Here is a 13,871-nt window from a genome sequence, read left to right as displayed (position 1 = left end):
GATATTTAGCTTCCCCTGTGATGTGCCTTTGGGGAAGAAATCTGTTCAGTGGCAACATATGGGTCTGGTCCATGGGATATCCTATTTCCAGTGTAAGTCACAAAAATGCCATTATCTGGAGACCATTCAACTCTGGGTGTGCTGCCAGTCAAATGGGAAAACCCCAAGCATAGAGAACTGTATGGCAGCCCCAACCTGTGTGGATACCCCCAATTGGCCAAATAACATCCTCACTTGCTGGTGGGTGTCTCCAAACATAGTGCCACCCAATGTCCATCCACAGGAGAATGGACACACAAACTGGTACCACCACGGAATACTACTTAACAATAAAGAATGACCTATAGGGACACATGTCAACATGGACAAATGGCAGACATGGTATGCTGAATGAAACCAGCTGGGCAGCAAAGGAGTACACGCTGTGTATTTCTAAGAAATCAACAGCAGGCAAAGCTAATCTATGGTGACTGCCATCAGAAGGCAGGAGGAGACCAGGAGGGGGATGGCTTGGATTAGGGTGCAGAGAACTTGGCGGGTGATGGAAATGCTTTTATTCTTGTTTCGAATGGTAGCTACACAGGTAGATACGATTATCAAAAACTCACAGAACTGAACATTTAAGAGCTGTGGATTTTATTTTATTTGCCTCAATTATTATATCTCAAATAAAATAAATACAATGCCTATCAAAGGCCTAGGGACACAGCGAATGCTAAGAGTTGGTAAACTGTTAAAGCAAATGCTTCCCCCTGACGCCCCCAGCCAATTATTTAAAGAATTTATCAGGAGAACCAATTTGCAATGTCTTTTTAGAAGTCTGTTATTTTTTATTGTGGTAAAAATGCATAAAATTTACCATCGTATTAAGTGTACAGTTCAGTCAGTATCAGTAAGGATCTTCACACTGTTGTGCAATCATCAACCACCGCTCATCTCCAGAACTTTTTCATTTTTCCAAACTAAAATTATATGCATCAGACAGGAACTGCCCATTCCACTCCCCTCCTAGCCCCTGTACCCATCATTCTACTTTCCAGCTGGATGAGCCTACTTTAGGTACTTCATATATATGGGTTCCTACAATATTTGTCTTTTTGTGACTGGCTTATTTCAAAATAACATCTTCAAATTCATCCACGTTGTAGCATGTGTCAGAACCTCCTTCCTTTTGAAGGTTGCATACTATTCCGATATATGTAGAAACTGCAATTCATGTAGCCGTTCATCTGTGGATGAGCACTTGGGTTGCTTCCTCCTTTTGGCTATTGCAAATAATGCTGCTACGAACATGGAGGTATAAAGACCTGAGTCCTTGTTTTCACTTATTTTGGGGATATACCCACAAGAATTGCTGGATTGATTATATGGTAATTGTAGGTTTAATTTTTTGAGGCAATCCCACATGGTTTCCAGAGCTGTTTGACAATTTTGCATTCCCACCAACAGTGCATAAGATTTCCAATTTCTCCACAATCTCCCCAGCAACTGCTATTTTCTGCTTTTAAAAACTTTTTAAAATAGCCATCCTAATGGGCATGAAGTGGTATCTCATCATGATTTTGATTTGCATTTTCCTAATTATCAGTGATGTTGACTATCTTTTCATGTGCTCATTTGGCTACTGGTCTATCTTCTTTGGAGAAATGTCTATTCAATCTTTTTGCCTTTTTTTTTTTTTTTTGAGAGAGAGAGAGAGAAGGAGAGCACAAGTGCAGTGTGGGGATGGGAGAGGGAGAGAGGATCTTAAGCAGGATCCACGCTCAGCATGGAGCCTAATGTGGGGCTTGATCTCAAGATCTTGAGATCATGACATGAGCTGAAATCAAGAGTTGGATGCTTAACCACTTGAGCCACCCAGGTGCTCCCGCCTTTGCCTATTTTTTAATCAGGCTGTTTGTTGTTGAGCTCAAAGTAGATAAGATTACATTGTAACTCTGCACCAGCTGAGAACCCAGTCTCATCCTCCCCACTGCCACAAGCTCAGTCCTTAGATGTCAATCTCACATCCCCTGTACCTGTCTCACTCCTGGTGTGGTCGTGTGGAGCACAGGAGCCAAGAGTTAGGATAGGCAACTTGCCTCCCCTCTTGCTAAGACTGAGGAGACTATCATTGGCCCAGGTGTCTATTCCAGATGTCAAAACATGTTTCTGAAGACCAGACCTCCTGGGAGAGGCACACATGGAATAAAAACAGCTGACAATCACAGCTAGCTCTCAAACTATGACCTGACAGTTCAGTGGGTGCCCACCCCAGCCCGGCAGCCTTCCCTAAGAGCCTGCACCAATAAAGATAGCTTTTTGTGGTTTCTGCAGAATCTAGTAGAGAAGGCTTCAATCCATAGCTGAGAACCTGAGCAAGGTGGGAATGTCCTTCCCGCTCAGGGATGTGAGGGCCACAGCATAAGGAGAGGCAGGAGCTGTCATCTAGAAACCCAGTGCTGGAGCCCTTGCCACAGGATGATGATTTGTATGGTCTATCCCAGCAAGACAGTGTTCCCAGCTGCTTTCCTAGTGGTCTCTCCACGGTTGCCTGCAGTCTTCCCCTTATGTCCCAGTCATGGGTGCCCTCCAGGCTGTACAACCAAGCCCCTCCCTCCAGCAAGCCCCATGATTTCTGCACTGCCAGCTTTCTCCCCCAGGGGTCTCAGAGCACCCATGTCAGATACCAGGGGCCAGGGAGGAAATGTCTCTTCAGGTCATGAGGAAGGTGGTGATGTCACAGAGAGGAAAAAAGTGACTTCCATGAAGCCTGGTTCCCATGAAAATATTCTTCTCCTCCAGGGGGGAGGAAATTTTAAGTCTTAACGTCATTTGATTGTGGAGAAAGGCAGGTTCCCCATGTCTCATGAAGCAATCCAGGTGCTCCCTTTTTTGCAACGTGTTGCTGTCAATTGATAGATTGAGATGCTCTGGCTCTTCCACTTGGCACACCTAGGCTTCAGCAAGAAGTATGTTCCTTTCACAGTTTGAATATTATTCAAGTTTTGATGATTAAAGCTGGTTGGAACAGCATGAACCGAATAGATTACAGCATTCTATTTACAGCAGGCTCTTCGCTAGGAAGATCAGACACACACATGGCACACAGCCTTCAGGTCTCAGCAGCTTGGCTTCCAAACGCAGTACTTATACTTCTCAAATTCTGTGGCCTTTGCTTCGGGTTCAGAAAACCAGAATCAGAGCTTGGTCATCTTCTATTTCTTCACATCAACCAAATAAGCTAATTCAATGGCAAAATAAACCTGACCCATCATCTCAAGAGGTCAAAATAGTTGTTGCAGAAATACAAAATAGTCTGTTGCAAAAATGCAACAAATGGCCTCAAGAGAAGCGTGAGTATGAGCTCTCACTTGGCATCTGGGAGATGGACTGGGGATGCACGTCAACACCGGGCAGGTGCCCCTCATCACGGCCCACCCAAAATGGCAATCGTGTTCTGGACAGGGCAGACCCAGGAGCTGTCCCCACTAAGGTGAGCACTGCTGGATTGGCCAGAATTCAGTCCGCTTGTTATCCTAATGGTGGCAAAGTTGGCCTTACTGATGAGAGATTCTAGATAGGAGCTTTAGAAAATCACTGCACAGGCTTTGGCAAGACAACCATATCTGGGCTTCCATGCTGCACTCTACACCCATCTGTGACAAAGGACCAGGTTCTAGGGTTTTGTTGGTATCTCCAATCCATTAAAACCAAACTGTGGTCCTACCATGTCTGGCTAGACCACAGCTCACACTGTATGGCACTCTGTGGACAACACATGTGAGAGTCTGACGTGGCCCAAACTCGTCTATACCTCGTCAGAGAATCCTTAGATCACGCTCTTGGCCATCAAGGCAATGTCAAATGCAACAGAAGTTTCTAAATGCTAACTTCCAACGTATCTTATCAAGGACTAGTGACAGTTTGTGGCCTGGCACCAGTCTGAGGACTACACCTAGAGTAGCACTGTTTTTAACTCCTCTCTATTGGCTTGGAGAGCTTGGTCAATGGCAGTAGGATCGAACTTATGTGCTGTGAATGGACCCTCACAGCAGCATTCATGATCAGGTTATTCCCCCTCTGGCCTCAGCACTTCCTGGGAAATCCCTGGATCAGAACATCGATCATACTCCACCTGCTTTCCATAGACTTCATGAGGAGCCATGGGCTTTGAGCTAGACTGAGAACTCTCCTGGTTGGGATCTTGTCTCAGGGTGTCCAACAGTGAGAACCCGAGATGGGCCAGGTCCAAGGCTTAAAGACAGAGATGGTCTTTGTCTTCAGGGAGGCCACGATCCCCAAGATGAATCCAGAAATAACCACTTGTTCAAGTGATTTGGAGAACCCAACCCATCCAGAGACACACTTGTGACATGCCTGGCCCTGTTCTGGGCACTTTGTAAGCGGGAATTCACATCACTGTCAGATCTTCACTCCTCATACATAAGTTTAAGTCCATGCCCCTTAAGTAGCCTCTGACCATGAAGAAGGGAGGCAGTTTGACCTAAGCCTTCAAGAGAATTCGGAATCACACTTTTGCTCAGTTTACAAATGGTGATGACAGCCGTTTAAGTGTGGAGGTATCTGAAATCATACGGGTAAGGTCTCTATTTCTTGGAGTTTATTTCAGGCCTTAAAATAAAATTAGCTGGACCCTCAGCTTATTATAGCAACTGTGGTAATCAGCGAGCAATGTGGCTAAATGTGTAATTACTGTGTTATTTTAATAAGCAATTTATATTCTGTATGAAAAAGGGGTATTGGCTCTCTCCCTTTCTCGTAGGTTGGCAGTTGTCTGGAGGCCAGGCTTGTTCATCCCTTTAAGCCATCCAGCACCGTGTTTGTCGATCTGACTGCTGGCAAATGCTTTCTCGCTCTAGAACTCATCTGAGAAATGGGAGTAACTCCTCCCATGTCACTGGGTGAGCAACAAATGAGATGCCACACGAAAGGCGCTGTCCTCTGCACCGTGCCTACTCAGTAAACAGTTGCTGAGTTTACACTCATTTCGAAGTTCCAGGAGCTGAATATCTTATCATTCAAGTTCCTTGAGAGGCTAAGTTTAGTGGCAGTTTTGATCCAAAAGCAAATGCTCAAAAGCCGGCAATTTGAAAAGAGAAGGTAAAACCAAAAGGAAAGTTTATTTAAATCCCGGGTTCACTGTTCCTTACCACATCTCAACGTCTCTAAGTGTCCAAAAGGAAAACAGGGATGATCTGGCAACTGTTAGGTCTCTAATTTGGCCTAAGCCTACAACTAGTTTTTCCTTTTTACAAGACAGAGAAAGTCCTCTTGTCTGTTCTTGCCTCACTGCCTCACCCCTGACCCTGCTTCTGAGAGCTTTGTGGGCATACTTGAAGAAAAAGAAAGCCTCGTGCCTGATTTTACTTTTAGGGTCAAAAACCAGCCCGGGAGTAAGGAAGGGGGAGGTGGCGGGTTTGGACAGGCCGGTGCCCTCTGTGGTCCGGCCCTTGCCTGGCACTTCCTGTGCTGTTACTTAGTTACAGGTGATCATGGGCACCGGTAATCATGCTTTTCTCGTGGTGGATCTCAGACTGGAAAAGTCTTCCTCAGCTGAACGAGGTCTGGAAGAGTTAAAACAGGGAGCCAACATATCTTTGTGGTGTCTGCCACAAGCTCTCTTCACACCCTCTACCTATCTCCCCCCACAAAAAACTAATCTAAAGAAGAAATACAAGAATTCCTGGGTATTTTATTTCCTTCCAAAACAATGCTTTTGTGAAGTGCCACAAATTAAAAAATCTGGTGGGGACAACGCCCTGCAAGTAAGTGTGATATGAAGGATGGACTTCGTGTTGACTCTCAAAGTGCCAAATAGATTCAAATTATCAGTGGAATGAAGAAGCTCCAAGAAAATTAGTCTTCAAAGTCTCAAGTCATAAATCCTAGAAGATTCCATTTAGATTAGTTAGAATTCATCAACAAGCATATTTTATAGATATGTGCCCAAATATAGTATCTAAAATTCCACACAATAAAAAACCGTGAAGATATAACTACATAGCCACTGAATAAAAAGAAAATCCAAAAAGTAGTCTTTGATGTCTATTACCTGACACCTTCTCTGGGCATAAATTAATGCAGGCAAACATTTTCACTAAGGAGTTTCTGTGCTTAGCACTGTGCTAGGCACTAAAATTCACAAGTGAACAAACCTAGGTTAGTCTTTAGTTCTTCTGGGTGTATCCTTAATTGTCTGCACACCACTTCTACTCTTCAATCTCCTTTTTATTTATTACATGGTCTTCCTACAGGAACAGAAGCATTAAAAAAGCATCTAAAAGATTTTCTCATTAGCCTTCCAGGACCAGAGTAAATGGAAGCAAGTGGGCAATTCTAAAAGTACAGTGAACACTGATCAAACCTGCTGAATAATTCTTACTTAAGCTCATATTCCCTCTAATAGAATTACTTTATTTAAAATGTTCATTAGCACAGACAACACAGTCCCTGGCAAATAAAAGGCATTGTGAAGAAATGCAAATGCCCTAAGGCCCTGTCTAGAGTAGAAGAACACCACGCACACAGAAAAGACAAGACAGACCAACTGGTAGCTGATGGATCTGGGTTCAAACAGCTGTACAATATGGCTAGATTTGTGGTCTTGGGTCAGCTGATTACCTCTCTGAGCCTCATCTTCATTTGTAAAATGTGGATAATCCCTACCTTGCAGTGCTGATATGGGGATTAGAAATAATATATGTAAAGTACTAAAATATAGTGGGCAATCAAAACTGGAAGCTATTATTATCATATTATTGGCATTTGTTACAGGTTTGATGATTGAATAATAGCTAAATTAGCTGACCTCTAAAATCCCTATCAACTCTAAAATTATGATACTAAAAAATAGAATTAAAAGTTCACATACCAAATCCACTTAAGGATATTTTTAACTATTGTAATTGTGATGCAAATCTCTTATGCTTTTCAGAGTAAGTACTGATAATGAGACTCACAGAATATACATATACACTGTGGTGTACCGTGAAAACATTTATGATCAAATTTAGCAGGATAGGTGTCTACAGTTTGAGATCTCCCGGGGTTGCTGCTGCCAATTCTGTCATTACTACTTCACTTAACTTCTCCTTTCTAGAACACCTCTCTAGGCCAGACACCAGGAATGCATGTTTTACTGGGGTTCTATCGGGCACGATTATTCCCTCCATCTTCATAAAAGAGAACTGAAGCTTACGGGGATTAAGGATCGTTCCAAGGTCACACAGCTAGGAGGCACCAGGGACTGGACTTCAACTCTGACACTAAGCCCTCGTCTTTACCTGCTCTTCAATATCGCTGCAACTCAGACCAGCCCTAAAAGCAAAAGAGAAGAGATTCGAGAGACTTGCCAGGAAATGTACACAGAGGAAAGGAAGAACAAATGTCAGTCCCACCTATTGCATTTTTTGTTTGACTGTATTCTGTTGACTGCATTTTCACCAAGTCTCTTGAACAGAAGATCAATGTAATATATTAGTGTAGAAAGTGATAGAGTAGAGGCAATCCCTCTTCTAGGTATGTCTCCAAAAGAACTGAAAGCAGGATCTCAAAGAGGTATTTGTACACCCATGTTCATTGACACGAGCTGGAGGATTCCACATATGTGAGCTACCCAAAGGAATCAAATTTACAGAAACAGAGAGTAGAATGGTAGTTGCCAGGGGCTGCGGAAGGAGGAAACGGGCAGTTGATGTTTACTGGGAACAAGGTTTCAGTTTTACGTGGGTATCCACAATCATGTGAATATTAATACTACAGAATTATATACATTTGAAATGGTAAAGATGGTAAATATTATGTGTTTTTAAACCACAATTTAAAAAAAGCAGATTATATATTTGTATTTATGTGTGTGTATATGTTTTTATACATATTTATGTATGTGTGTGTAGCCTTAAGAGTTAATGGTTTAAAAATTTCAGAACTCTAGGGGCACCTGGGTGGCTCACTCAGTTAAGCATCTGACTCTTGATTTCGGCTCAGGTCATGATTTCAGGGCCTTGAGATGGAGCCCCCATGTATGTGCTCAGCAAGGAGTCTGCTTGAGATTCTCTCCCTCTGCCCTCTGCCCCCACCTCTGCTCATGTGAATGTGCTCTCTCTCCCTCAAATAAATCAACCTTTAAAAAACTTTCAAAACTCTATAAAATAATTATAAAAATTGATACCTGTGGGGCCAATAGCAGCTTCTGAATGTCTGGGAAACTGATCTCTTGGCCCAAACCCGATCCCCTGCCATAACAGTGCTCAACTGTTCTGTTTTAGCTTCTGAATCATCAGAAGCTGCTGTTGAGAGTCTACAAACCATCTGAGCCTCAAGCAGATATCCTCTCTCAAGGGAAATGAGAAATCTTCCCCTTCCCACCCTAAAGGTAGAAATGCCCCCAAGACAATTAAGTTCATTTCACAAATAGCTGTGTTGCTAATGATCAACTTGTCTCACCTTAATTTGCAGCTCCAATTTCCCTGCTTTCAAGTGATGCCTTTGAAGAAAAGTACAGACTACTTTCCTGGCCTAGGGTGTTGGGAAAGTAAGCCTGTAGCTGTTACAGGAAGAACCACAGAATCTGCCACAGAATCTGCTTTCAGAGTGGTCCTGATCTCTGATCATTTTTGATATGACAGGCATATATAAAGAATCCTGACTCACTTTTCCCTCTTAACCAAAATTATTAAGACCACTTCTATGGCAAAATTTACTACAGATGAAAGTACTCTCCGGTGACTATGTTACCCAATTTCTCTAACATATTGGGAAATGGCCCTCAATTTCCTGAGTAATAAATAGCAAATGAGCCTCTTCTGCACAAAATACAAATATCCTTCCAGTTTCTAAACATTTGGGTCTCCGTGTGATTTATGTGTCTACAAAGAGATTTCTTGTTCTCTGGTCATCCACATGGTTTCTGCCTTGGTTTACCTTCACCTTCCACAACCCGTTGCTGAATCTCTTAGTTACAGTATTTCTTCTTCCCCCTACCCCAACACAGGCATTTAGTTGACTGATTATAGAATCACAAGGTTGGTTATAATTCCGTTTCTCCATCTGACTTTGAACTTAAGTGTTCCAATTACTTTGCTTGATCCTAATAAGTCAGTAGCGTGCTAATGCTTGCCTTGATATTTCTGAAATATACAGGGTGTGATTAGCATGGGACTGCATCATTAGAAAGGAAAATGAAAGCGGGTGAGCAACATCATGGCTTGCATTTAAGCAAAGCTGCCTGTTCAGTGAACTTACAATATTACAATGATCCTGGGGACACGGTACGCTGTGACTAAATGTATATTGTATCTGCAAAATCCTCTGATGCTCCAGAACCTTCTGTCTTTTGCTACTACTAGAAAAGATCCTAGAAGGATAGGCCTGTTCCGAGACACGAAGTTCCAAAGTCTGTTTAGGCAGATATATCTGAAGACATAAAGAATCCCTGAACCACAATAGGGCAGGAAAAAAAAATAAAACTTAGAAAGGGAGGAAGGAGCAAAAGGAGGAAGGAAGGAAGGAAGGAAGGAAGGAAGGAAGGAAGGAAGGAAGGAAGGAAGGAAGGAAAGAAGGGAAAGAGGAAGGGAGGAAGGAAAATCTTTAGTCAATTCTGCTGGATTGCACTGACGTCCCCGGGCCATAAAGCAAGGAAGCTTTACGGTAAGCCTGCTGGAAGAAAAAAAAAATACTGAGGCACACACACATTATCAAATGAGATGCTAAAAAACTGCATTAGCATCAATGGTGTTACTGGAGTCTATTTTAAAAATTTAACCCCTCTATATCTGTGTGTAACCAGTAATAGTGTAAACTTTTGGAAACTAGCAGGGAAAAAACAGAAAAGCTTTAAACTGGGAATGATATGTAGCCCAATCAATTGATAAATAAAAGAAAAAAAAAAGACAGCACAACTGAAATTGATGCCAAAGATTTATAAGGTTGACTAAGTAAACAAAAATGGAATGGATTACCATGGAAATGCATGAATATTGAAACAGGCAAGATTTGAATAGACTAATGATATGCCTCACTTAGACTGACAGGTGTTGATAACAACTCTGACACTCAATCCACACCAACATCCACACTTCTAACATGTTTATTCCTAGAAAACAAGAGCCGATCTAAAGGTTCCTCCGGTAAGAGCTTATAAGAAAAATACATTTTCTAATCTTAAAGGGACTAACTCAATTCTCATCTACTTGAAAAACAAAAAAAGGTTTTATCTATTTGCTTTCTGGATATGAGGAGCTGCAGTTAGCAGAAGTCATTCTCTTGGGCTCTACTAGTCTTTGTTCCAATCAACCTTTCACAAAACTGAATTTTCGGTCTGGCTTATCTCCCAACACTGAGTACTTGAAGTATGACCACCACTCATTAGAAACATAATTAAAAAGACACAACACTAGATCCATCCGCCCCCCCAAGCACATACAGATGAAAACCAATAACCCTTCATCTATTTGTTACCATAGCTACCATAGGATTTTTTTTTTAAATTTCAGTATAACTCTAGGTATTTCGTTTGCAGATTGTTGCTTGCAAATGAAAGTTGGAGACCTATAAATTTCCGTTAACTGTGCAGAAATGAGGAGACTGAGCAGAAGAAAATGTTTTTCTCTTAATCATGGACAAATATGGTTTATAAAATGCTTATACAGAAAAGTTATTAAAATCCGTTAAATGCATCAGCCCATAAGCCAATCTAAATGTCATTAAATTCATATAGAGTTTGAGGACACATATGCTAGTAATTCCCTGATTTATAGTAGGATGATAAATCAAGTGCACTCAGAACAATGTATGGGACAGAGACTCTATTCATCAGTGGCACACAGTTCCATACCTGTATAAACACCCAGAAGATATGACTATTCCAATACATGCATACCAAGCAGCCTTAAAGTATTCACCTGTGCATTACAGGGCAACTACTGAGCCAAGTGCAGGGATGAGCATTCCGTAAAATTGTTCATCACCCCCCTAAGAGTGAAAAAGTTAGCTCTACACTCGGCCAATGTAATTTTTCAAAACATCAGGAATGAAGTGAGCTAATTAAATCTGCCATTCACCCCACACCGAAATAATTCCTTAAACATGCTCTCCCAGGGCTGGGCTGGACATAAGACCATATGGCAGGGGGAGGAACTCTGTAGGGACCAGACAGATGACTTTAAAGAGACTGAAGAAATGAGGCTCAGTACATCTGTAACCAGGACAGATCTGTCACTGCAAGAGGAGTCCGAATCCCGGCGTAGCCCAGCGTAGCTCGGCTGATGAGAGGATGGAGCCTGCATCACTGGAGCCTGACTGTCCCTGAGCTGACGAAGTGGAAGTTTCGCGGGCGGCAGCAGCAAGGCGTCCTCAACCGTCCGGTCCCTCCAGCGCCGAGGTCTTGCCTGATGCTGCATGAATACCTGGGTCCACCATCCGCCCGGGGCGCACGGCGCAAGCCCCGCAGGGCAGGGGCAGAGGGTTTGCAGAGCGGCGGGGATGGCCGAGGCGGCGGCTCCTGACCCAGCAGCGTCCCCAGGGGCCCGCGGGAGGGCCAGCTAACTGGCCCCTTCGGGTTCCAGAGCCCAGGGACGAGCACCGGCTGGTGGGCTGGCGGACCCGGGCATCCGAGACTCGCGCTCTGCGCCCACCCCTCCTCCGTGACGGCCGGCCGCAGGCAGGCAGCGCGTCCCCGCCTTCCCCAGCCAACGCACAGCCTACCTGCCCCGGGAGCTGCTCGGACCTGCCCCGGCTCCCGGCTCCCGGCTCCGCTCCCCGGCCCGGGCGAGCGCGCCTCTCCCTCGGGGCCCCGGGGCCGGCGCTGCCGGGCGACCGCGGAGAAACCTCGCGCTCCGGGCCGGCGCCAGGCCCCGGAGCCCCGGCCGTGAGCCCTCCGCCACCCCGCACCCCGCCGGGGTCGGGCGCACGTCCACACTCCCAGCTGCACGTCCCGGGGGCCACGTTACCCCCCACATCAACAACCCCTCCGCGTCCAACCCCGCAGCCTCGTCCCTCGCCATCCCCGTGGGCTCTCCCTTCCGCGCTCCCAAACGGTGTTAAGGGAACGGGGCGGGGGGGTCACACCGAGGTCTGTGCGGGTTCCCTCCTCATGGTTTACGAGCTCCTCCGCCGCGAAAGTTACTTGGGATCGAGTGAAGGGACCCGCTCCCCAAATGCAGGGTCTGAGGACGGGAAGGGGCGAAACCTCACGCCGGCTCCCCGCCGCACAGAGGCGCGCGCCTCCCCCCAAAGGGCAGGGCGCGCGGCCGCCCCCGGGGTCCAGCCCTTCGGTGCCTCCTGCTGGCCCCCGGCCGGGCGCGGGCCCTGGGCCACCCCGGGGAGGCGGCCTGGGGAGGAACGCGCACCCTCGGGCCCAGCGCGCGGGCGCCCAGGCCGGGGTCACACTCGCCTCCAGCGCCCCCCGGCCACCGCGGTGCTGGCTCCGGGCAGACCCCGTGCACGCAGGGCCGGGGGCAGGAAGTTTTTTCCCCCCTTTGCCCCCCCAGAGCAGCGCAGGCGCAGGGGCTCCTGCAGCCTTGCAAGTCCAGACGCGGGAGGCTCCTGCCGCCGCCGCCGCCGCCGCCGCCGCCGCCGCCGCCGCGGGAGCCGAGCCCGGCGTTCCGGGTTCTCGGGCCCCGCTCCCAAGCCCGGCCCGGCCCCGCGCAACCGCCAGGACCCGGGGCCCCCGCGCCGCATCCTCGGCGCCCTAGCCCGGCTCTTACCTCCGGCCGCGCCGCTCCGGCCCCGGCCCGACGCGCAGAGAGCGGGGGGGTCGCGGGTGGGCGCAGGGGGGCTGATGGACGAGGGACGGCGCCGGCGGGTAGCGGTGGCTGGGGCCGCTCGGGTCCCGGCCGGGAGAAACGGATCCAGGTCCACCTCCTCGCGCCGCGGCTCTCCTCCTCCTCCTCCTCCTCCTCCGCCGCCGCCGCCGCCGCCGCCTCCCGGCAGCCCAGGGAGGATGCCCGCGAGAGGGAAGTCGGTCCTTCCGCCTGCCGGCCGGGGCGGCTACGCGCGGCGCGGCGCGGCGCGGCTCTCACCGAGGCGGCGGCGGCGGCGGCGGCTCCGGCAGCATCGCCCCCGCCCTCTCCCCGCAGCCGCGGCGGCCGCGGGGCTGGGGCTGCTCCGGGCTCGGGCTCGGGCTCGGGCTCGGGCTCCGGGCGGGGGCTGCGCTCAGGCGCGGCGGCCGCGGGGGCTGCGGGCGGGCGCTGCGGGGCCGGGGCCGGGGCCGGGGCCGGGGCCGGGGCGAGAGCTGCAGCGGGCTCCGCGGCGGCGGGGACGGCGGCGGCGGCGCGGGGGCTGGCGCGGCCGCGGCGCGGGGACCATGCTCCCTTCTGGCTCGCTCCGCTCCGGGTACCGTCTTCTTTAGCTGCGAGGGAGGCGGGCTTCGGCGCGCAGCCAGGGGCGGGCGGAGCCAATCACCGGCGCCCGAGTGGGCGGGGGCGGACGGCGGGGGAGGCGGGGCGCCCCCGGCAGGGCACCCGGCGCTGCTCCCCGGGCCCGAGGGATCCCCGGCCCCGCGCGCGCGGCCCCGGCCGGAGCGCCGGCGGGTGTGTCTGTCGGTCCGTCCGCCGCCCCTCCCCCTCCCCTCCCCTCCCCTCCCCTCCCCTCCCCCTCCCCCCCGCGGCGGCTCCCGGCTCGCCCCGCTCGGCGGCCGCGCCCGGTGGATGCGCGGCGCGTGGCCCCGGCTGCTCGGCCCCGGCCTCCCGGCCCCGCCGGCCCAGGGCTGGGGGACGCGGCCGAGGCGGGCTCCCCGGCTGCTCTCAACACCTGAGGAAACTGGCAGAAAAGTTTGAGAACGAAAAGTCCGATCGTCTTGCAGCTTCCGCCCTCCCTAGGACGCTCCAGCCGCGGAGGGGAGCAGGAATCGTTGGAATCTCTGAAGAAGG

General features: G+C 48.9%; 1 protein-coding gene across 1 annotated transcript in view; it reads right to left on the bottom strand.

Moving 5' to 3' along the window:
- KLHL29 (kelch like family member 29) overlaps positions 1 to 12,922 on the bottom strand; it is a 305,887-nt gene extending 292,965 nt beyond the window's left edge. The window contains exon 1 of the mRNA XM_025454548.3: positions 12,708 to 12,922. The gene's annotated coding sequence lies outside the window, so the exon portion shown is untranslated. The remainder of the gene's footprint in view (positions 1 to 12,707) is intronic.
- Between the last annotated feature and the right edge of the window lie 949 nt (positions 12,923 to 13,871).

Source organism: Canis lupus, chromosome 17 (genome assembly GCF_003254725.2).
Source record: "Canis lupus dingo isolate Sandy chromosome 17, ASM325472v2, whole genome shotgun sequence".
Taxonomy (NCBI): Eukaryota; Metazoa; Chordata; class Mammalia; order Carnivora; family Canidae; genus Canis; species Canis lupus.
The sequence above is the reverse complement of the archived record's forward strand: the minus strand, read 5'-3'. Positions and strand labels throughout refer to the sequence as shown.